General features: G+C 48.9%; 1 protein-coding gene and 1 long non-coding RNA gene across 7 annotated transcripts in view; one reads left to right on the top strand and one right to left on the bottom strand.

Moving 5' to 3' along the window:
• Window positions 1-6,683, top strand: part of Spata13 (spermatogenesis associated 13) — a 134,930-nt gene that overhangs the window by 107,592 nt on the left and 20,655 nt on the right. The window lies entirely within an intron of this gene.
• Window positions 1,944-6,683, bottom strand: part of LOC116084559 — a 17,113-nt gene continuing 12,373 nt past the window's right edge. Inside the window, exons 2-3 of the long non-coding RNA XR_004116158.1 lie at window positions 4,850-4,971; window positions 1,944-2,435 (exon numbers count right to left, since the gene is read on the bottom strand). This is a non-coding gene — a long non-coding RNA (uncharacterized LOC116084559). The remainder of the gene's footprint in view (window positions 2,436-4,849; window positions 4,972-6,683) is intronic.

Raw genomic sequence — 6,683 nt, forward strand, 5'->3', positions numbered from 1 at the left:
TAGACCAGGCTGGCCTCGAACTCAGAAATCCGCCTGCCTCTGCCTCCCAAGTGCTAGGATTAAAAGCAGGCGCCACCACTGCCCAGCCGTACTTGTAATTTTCAACAAAAGAAACCATGTAGGTAGCTGGCCCCTGTGTGTTGGCGTTGGGGGATATAAAATGATTTGTCCACCTTGGAAAATAATATGGAAGCTCCCAAAATTTTACAACAGAACGAGCAACATCACCACTATTCTGATTTGAATTCAGAACCCAAAGAACCAAAAGCGGGGCTTCCAAGGCACAGTGAGCATGCCCATGCAGACTGCCGAGAGGTGGGAGCCCCCAGTGTGCTCAGCACAGGGAAGCAGGTGTTAGGACCGGAACAGGGAGGGCAGCACTCCACCTCAGGACAGAGGGAAGTCTGACTTGGGCAGCACGGAAGGACCCTGAGGGCACCGTGCACTCAGGCTGATACTACATGGTCGGAACACAAAGCGTCTGAAATGCTTACAGAAACAGGAAATAGAGCCGTGGTTGGCAAGGAGTGGGCAGGGGAGAGAAGAAGGAAAGGAAGTTAGTACAGGGTTTCAGTTTTACAAGATGAAAGAGTCCTGGAGGTCCAAGCACAGCTGTGGAGCAGACGGACCCACTACTCAACCACGCTTTAAAGGGCGGAAGCTGGAGTTTTAAAAAATTAGAATAAAAAGAAAAAAATTACACACGTTTATGGAGGTATATGCACATAATCCCAGCATTGGAGAGAAAGGGGAAGAGAAAGGAGGGAGCCTGGGCTGCATAGTGAGACTGTCTCAAAACAACCAATTCTCATTTTACATATATACTTATTTCTCTTGGTTTTGTGAAAGTACATTTTGAGAAGTTATATTAGTTCTTTGTTACTGAAAAATCACTGTAGGTTAACAAGGTGCCTTTACTAACTCCCATGGACAGCAGAGGCATTTGGAGCCTTTTGCAACTGGTAGGAAGTGACTGCAGAGGACCGGAGGCCCTCAGGAAAGAGGTCCTCCCAGAGGCAGGTGTGCGCTTTGGCATCCATCAGGCTCACACCAGGGGCTTCAGTTGCTCTTTCTCCCATTAGCGGTGTTCAGCTCAGATGAAAATCGTTTACTGCAAGTGTCTGGCACCAGTCATATCACTAAAGCAGAATGAAGTCAGCCAAGGAGGCCTTGGATGCTGTAGAAGGGTGGGGTGGGGGAGGGAGGCCATACATGGTGGAGCTTTTTGTAAAACCACGAGACCAGGATTCTGAATTTCTATGGAAGCAGCATAAGGCATGACTAGGGAGTGAGATACAGAATTTTCTAGCCATAATCTGAGGTGGGTGCTGGGATTCGAGCCAAGGAGACCAACCTGGTGTCCATCATGGCCTGGCCTGGCCTGGCACGGTGCTACGTGGTTATGTAACTCCTCGGAACCTTGCTTCCCTGCTGGCAGTTCTCGTCCTCTTTGGAAAGCACTGGGAGCCTTCTCTGAAGCAAGTGTTTACACGGGGTGCTAGGGGTGCAGAAACAAGGCATCCATCCGTCGTCTCTCACCCCTGGGACTGGGAACTGGGAGGCCTTAGGGTTAGGGGGAACTTAAAGTTGTAGATATCTTTAAGGTCACAGAAGACAAAGAATACAGACAAGCATAGGAGACCATTTGGCCTCACTGGGAGGAGCAAAGCCTAAAAGGAACAGGAGCCTCGCAGTTCCTGCCACTCCCAGACAGCCTGGAAGTATTGAAGCTTTGTTATCAGCCCATGTCTACTGTCTCTCACACAGATTTTCTGCCTTGTTACCTGTAATTGGCATCACAGAGATGGGCAGTGTTGCTCTGGAATGGGAGGGAGGACACGTCATTGAGGTCCCACCACACAGCGCCTAGTAAAAGCATATTCTGCACTTCTATACGTTTTTTTTTTTTTAAATCATTTTATTTGTTGTTTATGCATGTACATCTGGAGGTCAGGGGACAGCTAATGGGAATCTGTTCTCTGTTTCCACCATGTGAATCCTGGGGACAGAATGCGAGTCCTCGGGCCTGGCTGTGGGTGTCTTTACCACTGAGCCATCTTGCCAGCCCCCAGTTTCTAGAATGCGTCTAGTTATTTATCCTGATTGATTGATTGAGACAGAGTCTCCACACTTAGCCCTTGTGTGATTAGCCTGGAACTTATGGCAGTCCTCCTGCCTCTGCCTGAAGATGTGGCTTTTAAATGGAATGGTCGAGAAGTCTGAGTCTTGTCTGAGGAAGGGTGTCACGTAGAGCATCAGGGTGCCATCAGAACCAGGGTTACGTGTGTTGTGGACCTCCGGGCTTTGACTCTCCCCTGGGGCTGATGAGCAGTGATGCAGTTTGAATTAGGAGTGATGTAATAGCTGCCTTGGTACAAACCATAGGTAGTGGGTAGGGTGAGGCAGGAAGGCCAACAAAGGGTAGCTGAGTGGGCCTGTAGAGAGATAGGTAGGAATTGGCTGGGTTCTTGTCCTCTTTGGAAGAGAAGGTAGAGTTCAGGTAGGCCGTGAAACACCAGAGAGGAAGAATGACCTTGAATATATGGAGCATGAAAACCTGTTCCCGGGGCTGGTGAGATGGCTCAGCGGGTAAGAGCACCTTCTGCTCTTCCGAAGGTCCTGAGTTCAAATCCCAGCAACCACATGGTGGCTCACAACCACCCATAATGAAATCTGATGCCCTCTTCTGGTGCATCTGAAGACAGCTACAGTGTACTCATTTATAATAATAAATAAATCTTAAAAAAAAAAAAAAAGAAAACCTGTTCCCATTACAGTTGGCAGGGCTGAACTTGAAAGGGGTCAGGTGTCTTTGCCCAGGATTCTGTAGCCAGAAAGTAAAGCCAGCCCAGCGACCTGGGAATTATTGGCATAGACGCACACCTGTCCTGCAGCTTGCACTTGGTACCTGTGTCAGTGATGGATGCAGGAAGGTTGGTGTGGTCCTCATGTCCAACTTCTGTCTTCTCGTCTTTTTGCTAGCCATCCTTCCCTACAGGCTGTGGGTCTTCTACCCCTAGCCACACCCTCCCCAGTTAGCTGGTGGGGAGCAGAGTCAGTGTACCTGGGCTAACGGAAGCCACCTTGCTTCTGGGGTGTTCAGCAAGAGCTCCCTGTAGCATTGACTCTGTCCTATGACCCACCTCATTCCTGTAAGCCTTTACAGCAGCAGCTCAGGTCACTTGTCATCTGTCCTTGTCACTTTACAACCCGGTCCCCTGTGTAGTCTGGCACTTTCCCAGAAAATTCTTTATATCCCACTCCTGTAAATTATGGATTATAGATGATGGCTACTGGCTTTAAAAAAAAAAAAAAAAAAAAAAACCTTTTCCCAGCAACGGGCAGATCAGGTGGCAGGGTCCTTACTGGGCCAACATTGTTCAAAGGTTCTTTGAAGGAAAAGTGTCATTTTTCAGGATTTTGCTCTGAGAGGCCCCAGTACTTTTCTTTTCTTTTCTTTTCTTTTTTTCAAATCAGGCTCAGCCATAGCTGAAATGCGATAAGGAGAAATGCCAGTGGTGTTGGGCAGTGCCAGGTCGATGCTGGCTGACAGCCAAAGATTCCTGCAGTTCTGGGCCCCAGCCAGACCCAGGGTTTGTCTAGTCTCCACTCACCCACAATCATTAGAACCTTTTAGCTGTAAACCTAGGCAGGCCACCAGGCCTCACTCTGGCGGCTGTTTCCACTACAGACCTCCCCTCCCCTCCCCTCCCCTCCTCTTCTCTCCCTTTCTCTCTCCCTCCGCCTAGTTCATTGAGGCTTTTATCTTTAGTGCCCTCCCTGGTGCCTGAGACAGCTGACTTATGCATGCAGAAAATCTACTCTTATTTCCTGAAGACTTCCTTCATCAGCATCCCATACACATTCCCTAGGAATGTGTCATAGACCACGTACTTAGTAAGTAGCCTTCAGTTCTGCACCTGCGAGGCCTGTGACCACAGCAGGGGAATGGAAGCTACGATTTAAAGGAAGAGACTGCGCCATGATTCTCAGACTGCTGAGGTCTAGCTTCCTTAAGACTTTACATCCTCCAGCCCTGCATCCCTGAGAAGAGGGAAGCATGTTAGGTACTGAGGACTCATATCGCACATGCACACATAGATGGCTATGTGTGCCCACCTGGCTGCCCTTTCCCTAGGGAGTCAGAAAGATAGTAGGTTCAGGACAGCATAGGAGCTCCTGAGAGTGTCCTGTGCATCTTGGCTTTGGGTCCACGTGCAGGAACGGCTTAACTCACTCCCTGAGGCACTTCCAAGGCAACTCACTACACGGTAGCCAGAGCTTGCCTGATTGCAATCAGGGATGGGAGCTGAGGTGTGGGCTGAGAGAAGGGACTGAACACTAGGGACTGAACACTGCCGGCAGTCAGCAGCCACCGGCAGCCAGCAGCCACCGTGGGCCAGAGCTCCAGTTCAGCTGCGTCACATGAGCTTGTCCAAGGTTCATGGACTCATCGATATCCAGAGCCTTGACAACACCGGTGTACAGCTGGGCACAGGTATGCGTCCTCAGGACTAACAGGAGAGTTCAGAAAGTGGGGTCACTACAACTACGCTGTAAGGCTTGTAGAGGGCAGGGAACCCCAGCCCCAGGGGACAAGACAAGAAAACATGGGCTTATGAGTATACCCAGCCAGGTCACATGCTTCTGGAAGAAACCAAGTGGAGCTTAGGGTCCTGGGCAGCCCAGGGTGGGTGGCTGCAGCAGAGGGGTCTCCTTGCCACCCCACTGCTTCTTCCTATGTATGCTGTCCCTTTTACCAGTCCTTCCAGAACCTTGGTGAGCTCATCTTCCCTTGTTCCCAGCCTGAGGATGATGTCCGTCACCCATGGACTCCCATTCTACTCACCTTTCCAGGGTGGGACCTTGCCCGTTCGCTGCAGCAGCCCCATCTCCACAGCCTACCTTCCTGTTGTAGTGGAGTCATTCAGTCCTGTGCTGTCACATTCCGCAAACGTTATTTTCTGAAACCTACAGTGTAAGGGGACCCTGGATTACAAGCTCATTACACTCTGACTTCAAACTCAGAAAGAAGCTGATTATACCAGTCACATTCCTGTGACTCAGCCCTTGGCCGTGGCACAGGGATATGAATTCTAGATCAGCCTGGGCTATGTAGTGAGACCAGTCATAAAAACCACACACAGAAAGAGCAGTCATGGCTTCCTGTGGCCCTGGGAGTCTCCTGCCTCCATCCTCCCATCTTCACCTCTCACCCCATACCCAGAAGCCCCCTGGCCACAGGGGATACATTGATGGATACGTGAAACCCCAGATGAAGCCTGACATATACTATGATTTTCCTACTTGTGCATACCTCTGATAATGAAGAATTTGTAAACTATGCACAAGGTTCAGATGAACAACAACAATAATAATAAAATATAACAATAATAAGAAACATATACCGTAGGGATCCAGGCTACTTGCCTAGTAGGCACCAAACCCTGGGTCTGTCTGTAGCACCTTAATTATAAGCCAGCAGGCAGACATCGGGACTGTTTATTTCTGGGGATTTCCATTTGGTTTTTTTCAACCACAGTTGTAATTAATGGAAACCTTTGGAACTGAAGCTTTGTATTAAAGGGGTCATGGAGGCGGATGTGACATATGCTTCAGATTTCGCTACCCTTTGCTCTTGGTCCAGGGCTACCTCCGTGTCATGGCTGAGATGGTACCCCTCCCTCTCCTGAAGAACCTTTCTCAGTGGTGGTATTTCCTCTCTAAAGCCTCCCTCCTCCTACCTTTTGTGAGGCAGTGTGTGGCTGCCTGTTAGACACTGGGCCCCTTTGCTCTTTCAGAGCTGTAGCTCACCAGCTTCTGGTCTTGGCCCCTTGAGGCAGATGAGCATCCCCCATGTTCCCAGCACTCAGCAGACCTCCTGCTGGAGAAAATGGTGCTGGAGCCATCCCTGCTCCTGGTAGCAGAGGGAGGCTAAATCAGTATGTCTCCAGCACTCAGCAATGCTGGGAGAAGCCATTGTTCTAAAAAGAGCATCTGTGTCCTGTGGTATTCTGAACAAACCACCACCCCCACCTTTTTTTACTAATTATTTTTTAAGTGTTTCAATTCCCTTCCCTTTATTCTCCCCCAAGCTCTCTCATATACCCTTTCCACTCTCTCAGATGTATGACTTTTTCATTAATTGTTACATACGTACATGTACATATTCCTAAATATATAAACGCAACCTGTTCAGTCTGTACAAGGTACTGATATGTGTGTTTTGAGGTCTGACCATTTGGTATTGGATAATCCCACTCTTAGCATCTCTCGATTGCCTTTGGTTCCTCTGTGTACAGCTCACAGGTTTCCCCTCCCATCCATGTACACTTATCTGTTGCTTTTGTCCTTTTTGGCTCGTGTTTGGGACTTGATGTGAAGCTTTGGTTACTGCTAGGAGTCACAGTCTCCCAGCAAACTCCCAGATCCTCTGGCTCTTACGATCCTTCTGACCCCTCTTCCAGAATGTTCTCTGAGCCTTAGGTGTGGGAGTGTTTTAAAGACCGGGACTCGAAGACTGTGTTTCTATTGGTTGTGGTTTCTGTAATGGGTCTGTGTGAAGGGATGTTTCCTTGATGAAGGGTGAGGACTACATTTATTTGTGGGTCTAGGGCCAGTATTTACAATATAGTTAAGGATTGTGCTAGTCTAGTAAAGTGGAAGTTTTAGGTTTTCCAAGA

This window comes from Mastomys coucha, unplaced genomic scaffold (assembly GCF_008632895.1).
Source record: "Mastomys coucha isolate ucsf_1 unplaced genomic scaffold, UCSF_Mcou_1 pScaffold9, whole genome shotgun sequence".
Classification (NCBI taxonomy): domain Eukaryota; kingdom Metazoa; phylum Chordata; class Mammalia; order Rodentia; family Muridae; genus Mastomys; species Mastomys coucha.